General features: G+C 43.4%; 1 protein-coding gene across 6 annotated transcripts in view; it reads left to right on the top strand.

Annotated features, from left to right (window-relative positions):
* The first annotated feature begins 2,728 nt into the window (after positions 1 to 2,728).
* CNOT2 (CCR4-NOT transcription complex subunit 2) overlaps positions 2,729 to 23,552 on the top strand; it is a 73,722-nt gene continuing 52,898 nt past the window's right edge. The window contains exon 1 of one of the 6 annotated variants that reach the window (XM_061639750.1): positions 2,729 to 3,086. The gene's annotated coding sequence lies outside the window, so the exon portion shown is untranslated. Of the gene's footprint in view, positions 3,087 to 3,281; positions 3,707 to 4,279; positions 4,301 to 23,552 lie in introns of those variants that run through there. The other 5 variants (XM_061639749.1, XM_061639751.1, XM_061639755.1 and 2 more) reach the window with 5 other exon arrangements.

The following is a 23,552-nucleotide window of genomic DNA, read 5'->3' as shown; positions in this document are numbered from 1 at the left end:
TTTTAAAATATTAATAAATCATTTTATGATTTACCTATTCTACAAAAAAATTGAGATGTTAGAGATTGCACAGAGGACTTCTCTATGCAAAGCATACCACTGAACTAAAGCCCCTTCAAAATTTTAAATATTTGGAAAGAACCAAACACTAATATATTTTCCAATGGCACAGGTAAATCTTACTTAAAATTCAGAAAATGTGTTGAACTACTTACAATTAAAACTATTTGCCATTTCTAGGTTCTTTAAATAATGAAAACATTACTGTCAAATATCCAAATCCTATATAAGCCATCCCATCAAATTTTATTGAAAAATAACATCAAGAGGGTATTGCCATCTCATCTACAAGTTGCTATGGCACTCTCCAACCTGATAGCTCACACTGGGCTACTGCGAATTATATGTAGTGTGGAAATATTAAATGCCATCTGAATATAACAAGGTGTTAAGTGGTTAGCAGTGCCGGAAGAAGCCACATCAACCCTACTTACCTGATAAATAAACAATGTCTAGATCAGCACTAAAAGTGGTTTTGCCATGTTATAAGGTGGGATATAAATGTAACAAAAACAATCTCTAGCAGTATTCAGTGACAGTCTTGTTAAGTTTCTAACTGGAAGAACCACCCATTGCTAGCGTTGTGACAGGATATACTGTACAATAGTTACTTGATGTTGAAGTAGGGACACCACATATATATACATACATGGTTAAACAGTTTGTGTGGATGGACAAATCCAGATGGCCTGCAAAATTTTACCTAAATGACACACTATCAAGGCAATAATATTCTACAAAAGTCATAAATTAAATTCGCTTCACAACTGTCTCAGTGAGAAGAGAATACCATTTCCATTTCCAGAATGGCAAGTTAACACTTGGAAAACTTCACAAAATGACTAGACTTGTAGGGAGTTTCTCTGTACCACTATGCACCAGGACTACTTCAAAGATCATACATTTCCTACATGGATAGCATTACTTGGCAGGTTATCAAGTGTACACACAGCAAGAGAAGATGCATTTGCAGTCACACCACTGAGTACTTGCAGGAAACTTCCTACACGCTGGTATTATCTGTGTAATTAATAATGTCTGAAATAGCTCTTAATCAAATAAAAACCTTTCAATTTACACATATAACAGTAAATCTCAAATAAATCGCAAACCTAGGCAAAGTTTGTCAAAGACTGGAACACTAAGCACACGGTTTAAGGAGTACATCTCACTGAACTCAACAGGACTTCTTTCAAAGTAAATATGTTTAGACCTTCTGCATGAACAGATTTGTTTTGGATTTTGTGTCTTTAGTCACCTATTATTAGATCCCTTAGTAGTTAATTTATACCCTAATCTAAGAAGATTAAATACTTTCCTGCTATTTATTTATAAGTATGTATTTTATGTAACTGTTTTCTTTTGGAAAAAAACAAATAATAAACAAAGCCTTGAAACGATTTTTGATATATTACACTTCAGAATTTCATGCAGGCAAAGAAGAGAGAAATACTATAAAGGAGATGGTAGTATTCTGGGCAACAAATGAACCATTTGCTCTTTGGAGGACTGGGATTACAAGAGGGTACTATGCAATAAGATCATTGTCTTTGACCCACTCTTTTTCAAGGAATGAAACTTTGCGCTCATATCAACACCAAGTGTTGCACATATGAACTTTTAGCGAGGTTTGTGAGAAGTTGATTTGTTAGTGTCTTCTTTTCAAAATTATGTTTATGGAACTTTGCTATATATTTTTTCTGTAGGGAACCAAGAACACTTTACCCTCTCTTATAAGAGGTACTATAGTTTGTTACATCTTTGTATTTTTGCTTCATCTTCTCTCTCTATGCAGTACTGGGGTGTGTGTGTCAATTTATACACATTGATAGATGAGTAAGAACTTACCCATGTGGTGTTACACATGTCTAGTCTCTCATATAAATTGGGGTGCCTTGTGTTAGCACACCAGGGTTCCACGGCCCACATGGGTGCTGCACTGGAATGTTCTCACTTCACACGTGTGGGCTAAGGGCACAATGTGGCAGAGTGTAGAATGTCACATAGGCACATTACTCATGCCTTTCCAGCATCATGTGCAAATGGGCAAACATTATTTCTGGAGGTGGCTGCAACTTAAAAACATTGGCTTTAGTCCCAACTTTATCATTTTCCATGCAATGACTGCCCACTCCACCTCTTTTTCATTGGGTAGCAAGTTACCTTACAAACCTATCTATTAGGCTATTTTCCCTCAATACAGAGAAGTGCATTCTCCTGAAACTTTTGAGGTGCAAACATGTACCACTCAATGGGCAGAGGTACGCATTGCGGGCAGAGTGGGCAAATTCTTACACAAAAGGCCAGACATGGGCCACACACATACACACTGCTAAGCCATGTAATCGTGAAATATAATAGGCGAGAAAGAGTTTTATACGTGACAACGTGCATTCAAATTTCCACAGGGAGGTTACTTTCGTGTAGGAATTTCATCCCGTATGAAGAGGCCGGTACAGGACAAGTTAGTAACTATTAACGCCTCAGTCCTCGGAAAAAGACTCCAATCCAGGCTGTACTGAAGGGACTACGTGATACTAAAGCTACCACGTCCTTCCTTTCGAAACGGTGTGTGAAAGGCCGGTCCCTCCTACCGTCTAAAAAAACTCCCCCACTTTCCCCGGATGTCTCAGAATCTCTTCTCTACTCCTACAAGGCCGCTCTCTCGACCGCGGGACCTCGAATTTCTAACATCATCCCCAACAGTGGGCCCGCTGGCGCCTCCCGCCGCCCCGGAATGGGAGAAGCGCCTTGAAAGCGAGAGCCGAGTCCGGCCGCGCGAACAGAAGAAAGGCGGGAGCGAGGCCGCGCTCCCCTTAAGAACACCAGCGGCCGCCCCAGCAGGAAAGGCTGTTCAAGGCCGGCATACCGCATCCGCTCTCTTTCTCGTCCCGCAGTTGCTGCCGAGCGGCGGCGGCGAGGTCACGACGGCAGCGGCGGGGTCAAAGGGTAAAGGTCGCTCCCCCAGCATCCTCCGTGCGGGGTGCTCAGCCATCTTGGATCCTCGGGACAAGAAAATTCATGCGGTGAGTTTGGCCCTATTATTCTTCCCCCACCGCCTCTTTCTTCGCTTGCGGCCCAACTAAGAATCTCCCGGGGGAGTCCGCGGGCGCTTGGGGGAGGCTTTCCGCCGGCTCCGGTCCAGTTTGGGCTTGCTGGGGCCGGCTTCATCCTGCTCGGTTTCCGTTTGCTTTTGTCTCTCTGAGAGAGAGAAGGGGGGAGATATGTGAGGGAAAGAGGAGGGGGAGGAAGACGACGCGGCGGCGGCGCAACGCCTGAGACGGGAGCGCAGGAGCCCCGAGGCCCAGCCTGCTTGCTCGCCTGTCCTTCGCTCCCCGGTGCCCGGAACTGAGGGGGGGGAGCCCCGCCGCGGGAGGCGGCAGAAGGGAGGCCGCGCTCATCAGGGCCGCGTCCTGCTTCTGTTCCAGCCGCTCCTCCTCTGGCCCCGCAGCTTCCTTTCCCGCCGTCAGCCAACTCTTATCGGCTCCTGTCTGCGTCCCCCGCCGATCTACCGCTTGGCCTAGTTGCGGTTACCTCTCCTCTGTGGTCCCTCTCACTCCCACTCGCCTTTATGCCGCTGGAGAGGGAGTACATTTCGGGGCCACTGTCCGAGCACCGCGTCTCTCCCTGATGCTCGGACCTCTGGGTAAGGAACCGGCAGGGCAGGATTCGCAACCTTCCCTCTGACTCGCGTCTTCCTCTTCCTCCTCCGTGCATTTGGGAGAGGGGGCCTTTGCGGCCTGTTTACTGGAGCCCCCTCTAAGGAGGGCCCGGAATGAAAAGGGGTGTCCCCATATTTGCTTGTTGCCTCGGGGTCTTCGCCGCAGTCGTAGGACCGAGCGGCTGGAAAGAGTCTCCCTCCGGCTCCCGACGATGTTTGTAGAAGAAACTTTAAAGCGAGCGATTGCGCGCTCTCCAGGATGAGGTCTTGCGTTGATGGTCTTGTTTTTGTTTTGAAGAGTGTTAGCTCAGTGGCGTGCACTTCAGCTGCCCCGCGATAAACTGATAACGGTGTGTGTGTAAATAGTGACATTGCAAATACCTCTCTAGAGGAAATGGCAAAGAGAACCTTTGTTTGCGTTGAAGTTGCGTGTGATAACGTGATCGGTCCTGTCACGTTTAGTGAGCGGGAGTCAGGTTTTGGTGAGGCCGAGCTTGTTTGGCCCATTAAGACAGTAAACGTAAAATATATTGCGATGGAGTTGTGTTACCTGTCTGGTGTTTAAAGTTTGAAGATAAGGTCTTGTATATTACACAACTTTAGTTCTATACATTGTTGTTTGTCATAATCTAATTATGGTAGAATACAGTGGATGCACTGACGCTTCTGTCCACCCGTGGTTTTGTATAGTAATATCAAGGCTGTTCTTACTATTGGAGTTGATGTGTGAGATGGTATTTGAGGGGACCAATTCGTAGGCCTTAAAATATTGATGTAAAGTTTACTGCAGAGTTGTAAGAATCTCAGAGAGTTGGTTGTTTGGGTGTAGTGTGGCCTGCTGGCACCCAGATTTTAAGTACAGGTAATGCTTTATAAGCACAGGCTATAAGGTTTCGGAAACAGGTTTGTGAATCTGCTGGCCTTTCAACTTGGAATTTGTGTATTCTGTTAATCCCAACTTTACAGTTCCTTTTGCAGAAAACATATGGTGGAAGTAATACTGAGCATGAATTGCTTTACACTTTCCAAATGTTTAGTGAAATACTTGGGGAGAGGAAGGAAAGTCAGTCTCCTCCTACCCACTGGTAATCAACTTAATCTGTGGTAACCAACCTTAAAATACTATATCTGACCCCCCCACACACACACACCTTAAATCATTATTAAATACACTGGTCACTTCATTTACTGTTTGATGAAAGACAACAACAAAGATTGATATTCCTGAAATAGACAGTTTAATCTTTGAACTTGAAGATGCTTTGAAAATGTGCCCACTCTTTTCTTTGAGAACTCTAAAAAATCAATTTTAAGGAAAGTTAACTGTATTAACTCTTAGCTAAGGTTTTAAAGAATAAACGTTATTCATAAGGCTGATACTGAAAATTATATTAATGTAGGTATACTTCTAATATGACTTAATTGTCAAGTAGGTAACTGAATAACAATTTTTGTCAGAAGCAGGCACTCAGCTCTTATTGAGGATTCTACTATAGTTCATGCACTGTAAATCCTGAATGCTACTCAGATTGCTGTTTTAAGGAAAACTTCTACTTAAACTTGACTTGAGAAAATAGTTATAGATTATGCCCGTCTTCTTCCTGTTGGTAAAATACTTTATTATCAGTGATGTGACTTTTCCAGAAAAAAATTGAATTGGATTTTTTTCTGGAAAGTTTTCCTGTGCAAATTTAGGGTAATTTACATCATACATTTTCTGATGCTGTAGAGTGTGATCTAATTTAGCTTTTTTAAAAACTTGTATTTAATAAGCAGAGCTAAAAACTTAGACACTACTAAGCTTCCCTAATATTTATTTGGAGTTAGCAGCCATTCACTGTTTCTAATGAACTTATGAAATGGAAAATTTTCTGTGAAAAAATAAAACACTGGAAAAAATTCTACCCTACATCATTATTTGTTATGCCTTTGGGGTTTAGTCTCATTTTAATCAACACACAAAAAAGTATAGAATTATATATTAAACTAACATTGCAGCAAATGGTTAGTGATTATCAGGATATTTGATGAGTCTGTTCTTAAACTCAAAAAGTTATACTTTATTGAAATTTCCTGAAAAGTTATCAAGTACTCATGTAACTGAAATAAAGTTCTTCTGATGTCTCTGGTGGGTATTTTTATACTGTAAACTTTGGCTTTCCAAAATGAGGCTTGTGTATGGATTCAGTAAACAAAATTTTGAACTGTTTAGTAACTGTAATCTTGAGTACGTCACCCCTTGAAGTGTTAAACTTGAGTAATTAAAAGTGATATGAAGTATGTGATATTTAATGGAATTATGAATATATAACATTGTGATGATTGAGGTGGTCCATCATAAATAGCTAGAGTTGCGTTTCTGTGAATGGAAGATACTGCAATCCAGTGGAGGCTCCTACTGCAGGAAGGGGTGAGAGAGGCGATTTTTGCTGATTTCCTGTACAGACCCTCATACCACTTCCCACACTGTTCTGGAGGGTCTCTCAACCCTCTGGAGGAAGCTTTCAGGGGGAAGAATTGGCAGTTCATCATCACCCCTTTCTCCTGTGGGAGCATCCTGTGAGCAGAGTTTCACCTCTGTATCCAAACTATGCATTATTCAGAAGTCATATAAGTTGTGGTATTTACTTCATTTGCAGAGTTATCCTGTGCATGTTTACTCAAGGGCAAGTTCATCTGTATTCAGTGGGGCTTACTTGCACATAGGTGTTGCTGTCTAGAGTTCTTCACCGTTACCCTGTTTTGCAGCGTGCAACTGAGATTCTTTCGTTTTTGATGATTAAAGCAGCAACTCTGTGTCCATGCATCTAGAAGTAAAGCCCATTTAATTCGGTGGCACTTATTTCTGAGTAAACATGCATGAAAGTGCATTGTACATTCACTAGAGTATCTGAAGTAATCACTAATGATATAAAATTGAGTTTGTTAAGGGGTTCAGAATAGATATTCTCAAATATCCCACCTTGTGAAATTCCTTCAAAAATTGTACAGATAGTAGATATTTGTATAATCATCAAATGTTTTTACATACTATTTGAGTTACATGTTGTTTTACTTTTACATGGAGTTGCTTTCTGTGTAGACTGTATAAAGTGTTTGAGGCAGTCCTTGTTCTCTGAAACTCTCCTGCACTTGCTGGTTTGTTAGGGTACCCTAGTATACATTGTGACACATTAGACATGATGTTTCATGAGACTGAAGGAGATAAACACTATTTGAAGACATCTCAGTATGAGATTAAAGAAATAGTATCAGAATGTCAAGAGGGGACTGCATAATCAAAAATCAATACATTATGGTGATTGTATCTGCTTTTATATATTTGAATGTCCACCTGAGTATATTTTAGCTTGTTGCTTGCTGTTATTTTTAGGAATTAATTGTGAAATCCCATATATGCCTACTCACAAGTGAGCCCCATTGAGTTCAGTGGTGCTTACTCCCAGGGAGTGGATATAGGACTGCAGCCTCAGGCACTGATCAGATTTGATACTGTTATCCACCTGTTTTAGTGATGAAATTGAAATGTTTAACAAGTAGTCTGTGGCATTATTAAACCTCATGATGGATTTGAACTAGGTTTAAAAGCTCAGTTTGTATTTTTACAGGACGCTGAAAGATTGCACACTGATTCAAAGTTTTGGATATGATCCACTCTCCCTGCAGGTTCATTGTGAGAAAAAATCTCTTGCATTTATTTCAGAGTAGTGAACAGTCCTGTGCAGAGCTCTCACATGCATAAGTGATAGTCTCTGTATTGGGGCTCCAGTATGTCTGTCATCTAAACTTGCCTTTTAGTGCATTAAATACTCACAAATCAGAGTTATTGAAAAGCTAAACTACGGGGTTTTAAAAACCTGGGTTTTAAAAAAAAACAACCCAGAACTTCCAGTTTAACTTTATGTATTTAGCGGTGCATCCAGCTAAGTCACACTCAGTTGACCCACTGAAATAAATGAGCATTTGTCATAGAATTAAATGGATGTCCTAAGTCATACTCAGTTGGGTACCACCCTCAGTTTTAAAATCAAATTTGGGGTTTTTAATATTTTATTTATTGCAATAGTTTATATCCCACTTTCTGTGGAAATTGCATATACGGTAGTTGTGACTATGATGGAACAGAATTTCTGATCAGCAAAACCCAGACTGTGAGCTATCAGGTGATTGTAAGCTGCATGAGTTGCTTCCTTTGAACACTTTTGAGGTTTTGGAAGATGGGAGATTTGATTTAAGGACTGAACCTCTCCTCTGGATAGAACATTGCACACTATAATTCTGTTTGCACAGGATGTGTACCCTCAAACCGAATAAACCTACAGGCCTTGAATGCAACTCTGTGAGAGAACCTGCGCCCATAGCTCATAGAGTTGCCTTATCTTGGCAGAGATACTGAAACCGATTATTATTTTAAAAAAAGTTGTTTGGGTTATGAAACATACAAATGTTAGAAGGCTCTCTTGAACTAAAGTGTGTCAAAAACAAAACCTGTTTTATTTATGTATTTATTAAATGTATATCCTGCGCTTCCTCTCAGAAGGAGCCCAGGGCACCAAACAAATGACAAAACACTAAACGTATCTATAAAACATCTTAAGAACAAAACAAAAAAATCTTTTTTAAAAAAAAATCTTTAAAAACATTTTAAAAATAATTTCAACATTGATGCAGACTGGGATAAAGTTTCAACTTAAAAGGCTTGTTGACAGAGGAAGGTATTTAGTAGGCACTGAAAAGACAACATAAATGGTGCCTGTCGAATATTTAAGGGGAGGGAATTCCAAAGGGTAGGTGCCACAGCACTAAAGGTGTGCTTCCTAAGTTGTGTAGAATGGACCACCTGATGAGATGGTATCTGCAGGAGGCCCTCCCTGCAGAGTTCAGTGATCGACTGGGTATATAAGGGGTAAGACAATCTTTCAGTTATCCTGGTCCCAAGCTACATAGGGCTTTATATATCAAAACCAATACCTTGAATTTAGCTGGATAGCTAATGGGCAGCCAGTGCAATTCTTCCAGCAGTGGGGTAACATGTTGCTGCTGTCCTGCCCCAGTGAGCAGTTGCACTGCCACATTTTGTACCAGCTGCCGCTTCCAGACTAACCTCAAGGGCAACCACACATAGGGTGCATTACAGTAATCCAGCCTGGAGGTTACCAGTGCATGAACAGCAGTAGTCAGGCTATCCCAGTCCAGAAATGGCTGCAGCTATCTTATCAGCCAAAGGTGGTAAAAGGCACTCCTAGCCACTGAGGTCAACTGAGCCTCTAGCGACAAAGATGGATCGAGGAACACCCCCAGACTACAAACCTGCTCTTTCAGAGGGAATACAATCCCATGACCAATTATCTGGATTTGGGAACCACCAACCCACAGCTCCTCCATCTTGCTAGGATTCAGAGACAGTTTATTGGCACTCATCCAGCCCACTACCAGGTCCAGGCACCGGCCCAGGGCTTGCATAGCCTCTCCCAATTCATATGTTACAAAGTAATAGAGCTGGGCATCATCAGCTTATTGCTGATCTCTCACCCCATATCTCCTAATGACCCCTTCCAAGGGCTTCATATAGATGTGAAACAGCAGTGGGGACATGATGGCTCCCTACGGCATCCCATAGCACAAATGCCAGGGCCCCAAAAGGTAATCAGCCACTGCTATTCTCTGAAACCACCCTAGAGATAGGATTGGAACCACTGTAAAACAGTGCCTCTGATACCTATCTTGTCATGTTGGCTCAGGAGGATAACATGGTCAATGGTATCAGAAGCTGCTGACAGATCAGGTAAGAATAGCAGGGTCACACTCCCCATGTCCTTTTCCTGATAAAGGTCATCCATTAGGGCAACTCCCATAACCATAACCCATAACAAATCTAGGTTTGTCAACTAGCCATATGAACCTCTTTGTGGCCTACTCCTGTGCTTTTTGGTATGCAGGAATCCGCAGGTGAAGCTTTTCATAGAATGGACATAAATGTTACCTGCTGATGTCTGCACATCCAGTTGCTGTTAGAGGTACAGGAAAGAATCTGGTACAGAAAGTTGACAACTCTATCTGTTGTAAGTGTTCTAATGTTATCACTGTACAAGGGAAAGATAATGTTGATGAAGATTTGGGTTTTTTATATTTGATGTGACCTTGAAACTGGTCAGCGTTGTTAAGTTGCTCAATTATATAGGGAATGGACTCTTTCGTTCCCAAACAGAGAGCAGTATAGAGTGTATCTAATAAAAATGAACAAGAGACATTTGTTTTTAATAGTGTCTTGGAAAGTTGGGAAGCTTTAGGCTTGCTGGGACTTAGAATTTATTTGTTCTCATCTGAAATAAGATAATTGGGCATGTGCATTTGGATTTCATTAATGAAATTAATATGATTTCATATTGGAGTGCAAAACATATAGCCTCAAAGGTATCTGACTCTAATTTTAATGTGTACACACCTGAACTATACTTGGCTTGACACTTTCGAGCATATTTCAACCAAAGTTAAGCAAGCTTAAGTCTATTTGATTTATGGGAGGTATTTAAGCATGTTCTTAGCTTGCACATTTAAATCTGTTGTACTTCATTCACCATAGTTAAGCACGTTCATATCTTCAGATTTTCTAAAAACTTAAGCAAATATTTATGAGAGAATGATGAGTTGTACCATTTGCTAAGCTTCAAATCAGATTTGTGCCACAAATTTAAAAAGTGATATTGTTAACAATATCTGTTACAAATGGTATTCTCTTGAAACTATGTTAGAAAAGGTACCAGTTACATCAGAGTTGGTGACTATCTGGTCCTCCAACTGTTGTTCGACTCCAACTCCCTTCAGTCCCAGCCAGCATTGCCAGTTGTCAGGAATAATGTACGCTCAACAACATCTGGAGGGCTACAGGTTCTCCATCCCTGAGTTAGATGTAGGTAACGTTCCTAGGCACATTTATCTGTAAATAACCACTATCTGAATTAGAAGAGTTTCTGAGTAAGCATTAGAGATGTGAGAGGTAGAGGAAAATTATTTTTTCCTCAATTTTATCTGAGGCCTCAAGTGGAAAATAAAAGAACAGGCAAACCCTGAAATATTTTCAGAACTATGAGTGATTTTTTTTTAAAGCAGTGTTGTTGTTTTTAAAAAAATATTGTGACACGGCCAATTCATATCGCTGCAAATCTCTTAGATCCAAGATTCAAAGGCAGTAATGAAATGTAACTGATGTTAGCATTGCTGCTGCATTAAACCAGATAAATAAACAAGCAACGTTCTTAGAAGATGATGAGAAAAGTACTTTCTAAGTACTGATATCTTTGGTTGTTTGGTTTGCAGGTTTTTTGGGGGGGCAGAAGTGCAATTTGGGAGTCTGCCAAGCATATTGCTCCTACAACATGGTGGCAAGGCAGTTGTACAACACAGCCTGTGAACTCCTGCTTTCACTTGCCTCAGATTCCTCCATCTTCTGCATCAAGTGACAAAACTAATGAATGTTGGGAAATACACAAAATCAAATACGTGAAAAGAGTTGAGAAGCTAGTTTTCAGTTTGTTCAGATCTTCCATTTTCTGAAGACCATGAGGCTCATAGGGGAAGCTCAGAACAGGAAGCTATTGTCTTTCAGATACTGATACTTGATTAGAGAAATAAACAAACTATGTTGTCTTACAAAACATATATTTACTGGGATAGAAAATTAGCTATCCATATCTATTTATGGTTACTATGACGCTTGCTGTATGGATTGATAAGTGAATTCAATAGCATTATATAGTGTAACCTGATATGCAGATTTGTTGCTACTACTTAATTACTTTATGGTGATTTTTCTCCAGAAATTTGAGTTCGTTCTGTTTATGAATAAAAATATGGAGGTTTAGATACTTTTCTAACCTGAGATAATATAACTTTCTTTTTGTTTATAACAATGTTGATGGTTTCTATTTTCAGTTTTTGTCTTCAACTAGTGGGTTGGGACCCAGTACTGGGCCACAGCCTGATCTAAGGTGGGTCACAACAGAAACACTACAACCGTACAGATATATGGTAAAAAAAATGATAAATGTGTCCTCAAATGCGTGCTTGGTTTAAAGGTGGGTCCTGAAGCTGAAAAGGAATTCTAATGTTGGTAGTGATCTTCCATGTGCTGATCAACCTGTTGGAAACTGCTTGAACCAATTTGCCTTTTAACTGTTTTGAGCATAAACATAGATAATTGAGATTAGTGTTTTTGCATTGTTTGCTTTGACACTGCAGCACCAGCAAGAAACTTATATCAGCACAACCTGATTATCGTCTTCTACATGTTTACAGCTGAATACCTATTTTATATCTCCCTCGGTAGTTACCTTGAAAGTTTCTGGTAGTTGATTGTGTATAAGATGTATGAGGCTAAACTACATGTGATGGTAAATATGTAGTTTTACATCATGTGTATCTTTTCAAACTAAAAATAGTGGTTGCTGGGGTAGTGGATTAGGACTGAGATCATAGCAGGCACGGAGGGGGAAATTACTTTTTCCCTTCTCTTCATGGTTTAAACAGAAATCAGAACTACACAGCTGCAGCTTTAGATTGAAAAGGAAGCTCCTATTGACTGCCAGAGAACTGAAGCATCATTTCTTTAGTTAACTGGAAATCTGTGAGAGAACTTCACTTAGCCATTGTGGAATTTGGGTTAAACCTTCTTTAAGCTTCTGCTGCAGTTTTCATTAGGGATGGACCCGCCATTTAAAAGCCTGCTCTGTCTCAATTCTGCATTAGGACAGGACAAAGTCTGTCTCACTTCCATGTGGATTTTTAAGATAAAGTCCTTAAAAATCTGTGCAGAAACACCACAGTAATTCCTAGAGATGTGAAACCCCTGGGAGAAACTGGGAAAAATAGGGGGGGGAATGGGAAACTCCCCCATTTTTCCATTCCCCCCCAGACCTTCACATCTCTAGTAATCCCCCCACAAGGTGGTCTGAGGGCTGCAGTGCTTCTTCTTTTCCCCTTTCTACCCTTTATCCTTTTTTTAAAAAAAGGGTGATCCAGCCACCCACAGCCTGAAGTGGCTAGGGTGAGAGACTCCTTGCCACCATACACTTTGAATGCAGTACAGCAAGCTCTCCTAGGAGTGATGGGATGATGATGATAACTTGCTCTTGAAGAGAAGTGGTATGGAAAAAAACCATGGCTGCCTGTCAGTATTTACATGGGGGTGACTGTTCCCGCCCCCATTCAATTTCCTCTGAGAGCAGTAGAATGTCATTAAGTCTCATTGCTCACAGGGGGAATTGCTTTGGTTTATTCCATTCAAAGATGGCAAAGAGCCTTGTGTGGTAGCCTCTCCATGCTGTGGGTGACTGGAATACCTATTTTTATAAGCTTAAAGGAAATAAATCTCTTTTAGAAGAATAGAAGCTGCCCTTGGACCACATCTTAAAGAGATCTGCAGGACGATAGATTCTGAAGTAGGCGCATGATCTTGGTCATAATTTGCGCAGAGTGAATCAGGCAGGTTTCTTTGGAATCCAAATATGGCAGATTCCTTCCTCATTCATAGTCCTGATAAAATTTATAGCTGCTTTCTTTTAAACCTGTGCAGTGCGTTTTAAGGGACTGTTTGTGAAGCTGCACAAAGCAGTCATGATGTTTGCCTTCTGCTTCTACTCCAGCTTGAACTCACCATTCTCTTAAGTTCCATGATTCCATATTGTTTATGAAGAAGCAGTCTTCTTCACGATAGTGTAGAAGTCACTGACATCAGTAACTTGGACATGGTGTATCTTTCTGGCTCCTTCCATATTATTGGAGGTATCTCGCAGTAAATGTACAAAGACAATTTTTGGCTGAAGGTCATTTTTTAGGTTAATGATGTAGATCAAGAAATATTTATAGATGTTGTAATAAGGAGCCTAAAGTGCATTAGACAAGCATTCCTCACATGATTTACATGTATTTATTGCTGTTGTCTTAAATCTGTCAATGAGCCAAACGGTTCTGTTTCTTTGCTCCTACAGAGGCATCACTCTGTCTTTGTTGAGGATGTCTGAAGTTTGTATGGTATTCATCCATATCAGCATCCCCATGATGGTATTATTGGTGGCAACTCTGTCTTTCTAATCTTCTGATCATTATAATGAATTGGTACTGTGGTTATATCTTCCCTAACTGATGTAGTTATGGAAGACTATGTAGCTTTAATTGGAAGAATGAGAAATTCACAGGTTGATCTGTAGTTTCTTTTGTTCCAGTGTTTATTAAGGTAACTTGTTGACCATCATTATATAGCTTGACATGAGTAGGGTGTCATGGATTCATGCGTTATGGTGTCTTCCCGTTCATTAGATCAAAAAGGCTGACCTTTTGCCATACAGTGTACAATCTTTGATAGTTTGAAAGGTACTGGAGTCCACATGTCAACACTGAACTATTCCAGAATCTATACTGCCATTTTGGACTTAGTACTATGGCCATAGTATTTTTTTTCTTGTCTCCTTGATGTTGGCAGGTCCAACAGTATGAATCAAAACAAAAAATACAGTTAGTTCCATTCTGTTGAACGAACAAGACCCCAAAGTGGGTTGTGTGGTTGTAGGCCCCCTTCGATAGTCCGAAAGAAAATTTTAGGGCAAGAAAGACATGAGCTACTATTTTATACAAACTGAATTGATAAACTAGCAATATGAACCTATCTATCCAGGTATTTTGGTTTCTTGAAATGATGGCTTGATCTAGCTTAGGGTGTATCAGAATGAAATTTGCTCATTAAAGTATGTAATATTTTAATGTAGGAGTCCTTGTCTAAGCCTTCGTAAAGGATTTTTATTTCACTTTAGCAATAATAGAGCACTAAAGCTGCCATCATAGTAGACAATGTTGAACTATCAGTGGAATGAATCTTTTCTCTAGAATTTGCCTCTTTTCAGCAAGATAAAATAAAACTTAATTTTCCTGTTTGGCCCCTTTTCATGCATTAACAGATGTCCTGCTTCCAGAGAATTTGTTCCTGAGCCTCACAAGTAGGGCAATCCTGCTTTCTGCAGGGTTCAGGTGTGTGAGAGAGCCCCTTGAACTGTACAGGATTTTCCACAGGAGGACTGCCATCAAGCGGGTAACATAGCTCCACCTATCGTCCAAAGGCAAGAATGTTTTGAAGTCAAGACTAGGGGCATCAGGCCCCTCCCACTCTCCAGTTCATTCTTGCCTTTCGTCCGTGCAAGTTGGAGTATAAGATAGCATAGATAAGTTTTGTGTATCTGTTAATTAATTTAGTGTGTGTGGGACTGATGGTTCTTTTTCTGTCTTTGTTTTTTATTGTCCTGGGGAATTTTTTGGGGGGGTTGCTCTTCGCCCTTGTTTCCTCAGTCCCTGCCTGAACGGCGACTTACTGGGAGACCGCGGCTGCGGCTCTCCCTTCCTCAGGCGGTGGACGCAGCCTTAATCCAGGACCTTGTGGCTGCAGCTTCCTCCTCTGCTCCTCCGCTGTCTCGTGTATTTTATAGATTGCCGCCTACTTTCGCGGCGGCTCCCTTGGTCTTTCTTCCCCAGGAGCTTGCGGCTGCGGCTCTTTTTGCCTTTCCAGTGGCCCTTTATTTAGTTGGGCTGCTCCATCTCCCTCCCTCCCTGGCTCGTTCTGCGGCATTTTAAATCTCGCTGCGACTGACCTCAGGAGCCTGCGGCTGCGGCTCCTTCCCGTTTTGCAGCTTTCTTTGCCGATTGCCCCCCCCCCCCGCTAGCTGCGACTGTCTCAACGACTGTAGGGATTTTGCAGGCTGTTCTGCCTCCTCGGCAGTGATTTTCACGGCTGGCCCTTAAAGCTGCGATTGCGTCCTTCAGCCCTACGGCTGTGGAGCTTATTTTGACGCCGCTCTGCTGCAGCAGTGTTTTCGGTCGGCCCTGTTTCAGCTCACTGGTGTTCTTCAGTGACCGCCATTGGTTCTTCCTCGTCCCTATGCTTTTCTGATTGGCTTATTTTCCCTCTCTTTTAGTGGGTGCCATTTTATTTGTTCCCCCTTTTCCCGCCCTTTCTGTTTAACCCTTACAACAGTAAAGGATTCTTTTCAAGGCCTTTTTTGTCAGTTTCTGTGTGTGTGCTGCAGAGTACAATAATAGAGGATTCTTTTCAAGGCCTTTTTTGTCAGTTTCTGTGTGTGTGCTGCAGAGTAGAACACAGGTCTCTCAACTCAAACTGCTGACTGAGGCTGACTACTGAAGCTGTTTGGAACTGTACATTCTGCCCCATCTGTGGCCGTGTACCAAGCCTGTTTGGAACTGTACATTCTGCCCCATCCGTGGCCGTGTACCAAGGCTGTTTGAAATTATACATTCTGCCCCATCCGTGGCCGTGTACTAAGGCTGTTTGGAACTGTATATTCTCCCCCATCTGCGGGTGTATACTTAGCCATCTGAGCTGGTGCATTCTGCCCCATCCGTGGCCGTGTACTGAGCCTGTGGGTCTGTACATTCTGCCCCATCCGTGGCCGTGTACTGAGCCTGTTGGGTCTGTACATTCTGCCCCATCCGTGGCTGTGTACTGAACCCCCTCGAAAATATATGATGGCGGAACAGCCAGTGACAGCTCAGGCAACCAAGCCTAAACAATCTAAGGCAACCAAGCACAAGCACACCAAAGCAGTTGCCAAAACCAAGCATATATCCAGCCACAGCACAACCAGCGGGCACGCTACGTCTCTGTCCCGGTTTCTGAGGAGGCAGGCCAAGAACCATTAACAAATCTCTTTAATTCTCCGGCCGCATCCTCCGAGGAGGACTTTGCAGGGTTTCCTGAGGAGGATACATCCTAGGGCTCATTCATCTTCTCAGCCTGCTGAACCGCCCATATCTTTGCCTCTACAAGTGCAACCATCTCCCACAGCGGGGCTGCAGCTGTCTCAGGAGTTCATATCGCAACTACAAGACATGCTGTCGTTCTTCTCTCAAACGCAGTCACAGTCACAGGTCACTGCCATGCCTCAGCGGAGTGTTTGCAGACAACCCAATGATATGAGCCACTATGCACACAATGAGGCAGATCCATCATGCTCTCCAAACCCTTTTGACATTGCCAGGGGCAGGTTTGTTGATGACGTTTCTTGTGGGGAGGATCCATCATTTGCTTTGCAAGCTGAAGGAGACGAGTGGAGTGATCAGTCGGAACAAGAGGAGGATACATCTTATCGCCTGTTTGATGCCTCCGATTGTCAGCCCCTTGCTCGCAGAGTATTGAACACCCTTGGTCTCCAATCTACACAACCTGCAGCTACCACTCCCGCTATTAAAGGGGCCAGGGTCCTGAAATCCCCCACACCAGCAGAGCACTACCTTCCTGTGCCAGATCCTATTGCCAAACTGGCCAAGGACGAATGGTCTCACCCATTACAAACACGCCGTTTTAACGCCCTTGCGGACAAGCTTTACTCTTTGGCTCCGGATTTTACAAGTAGACTGGCCGTCCCCGGCATAGACGAGCCGATTTCCAGTCTAGTCTCTAGACCCCTTTTGCCGAGGGAAGGGAACTCACATTTAAAGGACACCACTGAGCGGAGGCTGAACTTTGCCTTACGCAAAAACCATGAGGCCACCGCTTTCTCCATGCGAGCCTCGGCATTAGCCTCCATCTTTTCCAGGGCAGCGATGATGTGGTTGGATGACCTCTTAGATGATCCTAATCCCGATCCTGTCTCTCTGAGGAGGTCACTGGTGAAATTACGCAAGACGGCGGCGTTTGTGGCTGATGCCACCTTAGATGCAAATCAGCTGGGAGCAAGAGCTATGGCAGCTCAGGTAGTTGCTCGGCGGACCCTCTGGCTTCGTCACTGGCAAGCGGACTCTACAGCCAGGGTTAACTTATCAAGGGCACCTTATTCGGGCTCATTACTCTTTGGCGAGGAAGCCCTAAAGGCAGTACTTGTTGACGCCAAGGATGCTTGGAAGCCTGTCTTGGCCACTGTCAGGAACGTTGATCGCAGGCCCTTCAGACATTTCACCTCATACCGCACGACCCAGCCCTTTCGAGGAGCGCGATTTCTGAACCAATGATTTCCGTTCCTCCAGGGGAGCCTGGAACAGGTGTTTCCCAGGCAGAGGTCAGTACCAGGGATGCAGAGGTACCTCAACGTCCTCATATCGGGGAGGGTCTCGCCAGCCCAGACAGTACTGATGCGATACCGGTCGGGGGCAGACTGCTTCTGTTTGGAGACCATTGGCTGCATCTGACTCAGGTCGCCTGGATCAGAGATCTTTTTTGTTATGGCTATACACTAGAGTTTTGGGCAACCCCTCCAGACAGATTTCATCCCTCTCCTTGTCCCAAGGCACCATCCAGGCACTGCATCATGCAGACAGCCATACATCACCTCTTGGACACAGCGGCAGTAGAGCCAGTCCCTACAACAGAGAGGTCGGAAGGGGTGTACTCCCTCCTATTTACTGTGCTCGAACGAGATCTGTCATGGAGGGTGGTGTTGGACCTCAAGTTCATTAACCGTTGCGTAAAGTATCGCAGATTCAAAATGGAATCCCTCCATTCCATTACAGAAAGCCTTCATGAAGGAGACTTCCTGGCTTCTATCGACCTAAAGGAAGCGTATCTCCATGTGCCTATTTGCATAGCCCACAGAAAATTCCTTCGGTTTGCCTTTGGCCCCCAGCATTTTCAATATCGAGCAATGCCGTTCGGTCTCTCATCTGCCCCGAGAGTATTTACCAAGGTGCTACTCATCCTAGTGGCTTACCTCCGGCTTCAAGGGGTGCATATCTACCCCTACTTGGATGATCTTTTAATACGGGCGAGTTCCAGGGAGCTGGCTCATCGCCATCTAAAGCTCACACTCCATGTCTTGCAGACATACGGCTGGCTAGTCAATTTCGACAAAAGCCATCTCCAACCAACCCAATGCCTACAACATCTAGGGGCGATGTTAGACACCCTGCAGGCGACGGTGTTCCTGTCTCCAGACCGCATAACCGCTATCATTGACATCACACGGTCTCTGATGCACCCATGCAACCGCAGATGTCATGCTTCTAGCAAGGGCTCTCGGAATGTTGGTGTCCACCATCCATATTGTGCCATGGGCTCGAGCTCATACTCGCCAACTTCAGTGGGCTTTGTTACCGTTTCAGCAGGACATTGCCAGGTCCAATCATCGAACAATCCCCTTGAACCCCGCACTGCGTCTTTCATTCCGCTGGTGGACGAGGGTCCAACATCTCACCCAGGGCACTCTGTTCAGAGAACCCCGCAGGACTGTTATCACCACAGATGCCAGTCTCCTCGGCTGGGGAGCCCACTGCAACTCCCAGTTTGTTCAGGGGGTTTGGACCGAAGCAGAGCAGACTCAGAGCATCAATTGGCTGGAACTAAAGACTGTCCACTTAGCTCTGCTCCATTTTCAGTCTCTGTTCCCCTTGGACCATGTTCTCATTCGAACGGACAACACGTGTGCGAAATCTTATTTAAACAGACAAGGGGGAACCAGGTCCCGTTCTCTGCAGAACCTAGCTTACCTCATATTTGACTGGGCAGAACAACATCTACAATCCTTGAAAGCAGAACATCTCAGAGGAATTTGGAATGTGACAGCAGACTGGCTCAGCAGACAACAGGTTTTTCTGGGAGAATGGAAACCTCATCCGACCATTTTCCAACTTCTCCAGTGTCGGTTCGGCGTCTTCTCAGTCGATCTGTTTGCCTCCAGTCGCAATTGCCAGCTACCCAGGTACTTTGCACAATACCTGGACACGACAGCGGAAGCGGTGGATGCTTTGTCGCGACTGTGGCCGGATGGCCTATTGTACGCCTTCCCTCCAATACCACTGTTAGCCAGAACCTTGAGGAAGGCACGACACGAGAGGTCCAAGCTGGTTCTGATAGCACCATTTTGGCCCCGTCGACCGTGGTTCTCGGATCTCCTTGCCATGTCAGTGACGGACCCTTGGACTCTCCCAGTCAGGCCAGACCTCTTATCCCAGGGCCCAATATGGCATCAGGACCCCAGTTGGCTCAAGCTAACAGCGTGGCTTTTGAACGGGGACATTTGAGGTCTGCTGGCTTGTCTGATGCTGTTATTGACATTATATTGGCCTCGAGACGACCATCTACCACTCGTATATATCAACATATTTGGGTGGCATTCTCCAGGTGGTGTCAGTCCCAGCACCTCGATCCTTCCCAGGCCACAATACAGCAGGTGCTGCAATTCCTTCATAGGGGCCTCATGATGGGGCTTAGACCCAACACCTTACGTCGACATGCGTCCACTCTGTCGTCCATTCTCTGTGTCCTCCGCTGGTGCTACTATTGCCTCGCATCCGTTCATCAAATGTTTTCTGAGGGGAACTGCTCTACGCTCACTGGCTGTATTCCACCGCTTCCCTCATGGAGTTCGTCGAAGGTTCTGCAGGCTTTACAACGCCCTCCGTTCGAACCCCTTAGGACTGTGCCTTTACGTCTGTTGTCATTCAAGGTCCTGTTCCTGATCGCGATCACCTCTGCGAGATGAGTTTCGGAACTGGGCGCATTGTCTTCTGCCTGCCATCTCTGTGTTTTTCACAAGGACTCTGTTGTGCTGAAGACTGATCCTTCCTTCCATCCCAAGGTCAGTTCAGTTTTCCATTGTAACCAGGACATTGTTCTTCCTTCCTTTTGCCCGAATCCTACCCATCCTCTAGAGAAGGCTTGGCATTCGTTGGATGTTCGGACCCAGGATATACGACGAACTGAGTCTTTGTTTGTATCCTTTCATCCACGTTCTATGGGGCATAAAGTAGCTAATTCCACCTTATCCCGCTGGTTGCGCGCATGTATTACCTTAGCTTATGAGTCCCTTAAGCTTCCTGTTCCATCTAAAATAACGGCTCGTTCCACTAGATCAGCGGCCACTACGGCTGCTTTTGCTACCAACGCTCCTGTTGCTGATATTTGCAGAGCTGCTGTTTGGTCTACCTCACATTCGTTTATAAGGGATTACAAAATAGATCGTTATGCCTCTGCCGATGCCTCTTTTGGCAGGCGAGTTTTGCAACAGGTTCTTAATGATGATTAGGATGTGGGTGGTACCTCCCTGTTATGGGCTGCTTTGGTACATCCCGCTTGATGGCAGTCCTCCTGTGGAAAATGGACCATTGGTCTCACCTGAAGGGTGATTTTCATAGGAGGACTGCCATCACGACCCTCCCAGTTGGAGGATACCTAGATATTTTTCTGGGTTTTTTGTATATTCCTGTTACGCTATTATATTTAGATTTACTAGTGAAGACTGCAATTACTGTTATATCGCTATGTTAGAGTCATATTATTATGAATATTGCTATTGTGTTATGTTCTTGCTGGTAGGCCCGTTGGCCTTTTTTCCTGCATTTTTAGATATCTCTCTTTGTACTCACTGCGAATGAACTGGAGAGTGGGAGGGGCTTGATGCCCCTAGTCTTGACTTCAAAACATTCTTCCCTTTGGACGATAGGTGGAGCTATGTTACCCGCTTGATGGCAGTCCTCCTATGGAAATCACCCTTCAGGTGAGACCAATGGTTCATTTACCTCCCCATGCATCAACTGATGCTCACGGAGGTCAACCCCACTTTCAGCAGGGATAAATTATGCACACTCACAATTCCCAATTGGGGACTAGAGTCTGTAGCTGAACTGGACAGGGTTGAATAGGTTGATAGGTTGAGTGAGGAGTTAGTCTTGCTTCTGCAGGGAACTGGTATGTGCAGCCGAATAGGCAGGATTGAGCTCCCCACTCCTCAGTTGATGTGTGGAGGATTCAATACCCCTTTCTATAGGGAGCCATTCCCCCTGCCCATCAGCTGAGGTCACCCAGTTGGCAGGTGGATGTGGTTTCAGGGGAATGGCTTTGCAGGCCGAATAGGAACTCCTGGTTCCCCACCCCTGAATTATATAAATTGGAATTGCAAAAAGCTTTTTAAAATACAAATGGTAATGTAGAACTGCTTTATGGAAATACACAAATACAGTTAAAATTTGTACATTCTTTGGGACTGGAGATAATTTCCTCATGCTTTCTTTCTATCTCTTCTTTTGAAGTCCTTAATATAATTTCCCATTGCAAAGATACTGTTTTGTTCCCATTCGTCTAGGGGAAAGTAAGGAGCCTAGGCTGTGAAAGAATATATCTAACATCTCATGACAGCAAGGGAAATTCATAAGATATCAATCTTGTTGCACTTGTGTATCAGCTCCTAATGGATTTTTTAAAAAACCTGTGGTTAGTGTGGAGGTTAAAAATTGGCTATCCAGCAAATTGGTTTGGAGGACTGTGTAGCAGCTATCAATGTCCATGAAAATATGAAAAATGAAAGTAGTAGAGAACCAAGTAAAAACACAGAAGTAGAATGTCTGCTTAGTGTGTTGACTTCCTCATTGACTAATTTTATATTCAAAGTCTGATGAATTTAGATGCATTAAAGTTGGACTCCTTTTTTAAAGGTCTGGTTTTGTTTTTGTTGGTAGGTTTTATTGTGAAATGTGTGCTTATTCTGTTTTAGGTAAAATATATGGATGCATTTTTAAAGTGTTCATAATTTTTGTGATACATAACAAATAAAATGTTTTTTTTAATTGTCCTGTCCTTACTCTTAGGACAGTAGCAAAAGGTTTCTCTTAATGGTAGCTGTTAAGAGACATACCATTAATTACTGGGAATTGTGTTCTGCAATTCCTGTTGACGGGATGGCTCAGAGTGCAATTCTGCTCTGTCAAACTTTCTGTCTTGCTCTCCAGTGTTTAGTTTATCTGCATTAAGAAGTTAAATTACATTTTATTTTGTGCTGTGCAGAAAGTAGGGGCATTTATATTTCTGCCTTTGCCCTGTTCCAGACAGCAATTCAAAATTAGGCCTGTTAGTTTAAAACTGTTGCATGTGCTTTCTTCTTGTTTTTGTAACCTCATTTTACTTCATTGTCATAAGTGTGCACATTGTTTAGCTGCAATGCTTGGTGATTTTAAGATTCCTGGGGAAAATATCCTATATTCTTAATAATAATAATAATAATAATAAATAAATAATAAATTTTAATTTCTGTGTCGCCTATCTGGCCAATGGCCACTCTAGGCGACGTACAACAGTTAAAACACAGCATAATAAAATACAATAGTACAATATAAAAACAGTATAAAACAATACAGCATACAATACAGTAGGAGGCAATTCAATCTAGTAATTAACCCTCCCCGGAAATCCCAAAGAGCCAGGTCTTAAAGGCTTTACGAAATGTATTTAGGGAAGAGGCGTGCCGTAGATCTTGTGGGAGGGAGTTCCAGAGGGTGGGGGCCGCCACTGAGAATGCCCTCTCTCTAGTACCCGCCAATCTGGCTGTTTTTGTCGGCGGGATTGAGAGAAGGCCCTGTGTGGCTGATCTTGTCAGGCGGCATAATTGGTGGCGTTGCAGGCGCTCCGTAAGATAAACTGGGCCGAGACCGTATAGGGATTTAAAGGTTAATACCAACACCTTGAATTGGGCCCGGAAAACAACTGGAAGCCAGTGTAGATCGAACAACACTGGTGTGATGTGATCCCGGTGGCGACTGTTCGTAAGTAGTCGAGCCGCCGCATTTTGTATAAGTTGTAGTTTCCGGACTGTTTTCAAGGGTAACCTCACGTAGAGCGCATTACAGTAATCCAAACGAGAGGTGATCAGGGCATGTACTACCAGTGGGAGCTGATGAACAGGAAGGTAGGGTTGCAGCCTTCATATGAGGTGTAGTTGATACCAGGCTGCCCGGCTCACTGCCGAAATCTGAGCCTCCGTGGACAGCCTGGAATCAAGTACAACCCCAGGGCTGCGGACCTGGTCCTTCAGGGGTAAACTCACCCCATTGAACTTCAAGTCAACTTCTC

Source organism: Rhineura floridana, chromosome 8, assembly GCF_030035675.1.
Source record: "Rhineura floridana isolate rRhiFlo1 chromosome 8, rRhiFlo1.hap2, whole genome shotgun sequence".
NCBI classification, from domain to species: Eukaryota; Metazoa; Chordata; class Lepidosauria; order Squamata; family Rhineuridae; genus Rhineura; species Rhineura floridana.
Note: the sequence above shows the minus strand (reverse complement) of the source record. Positions and strands in the feature narration are given on the sequence as shown.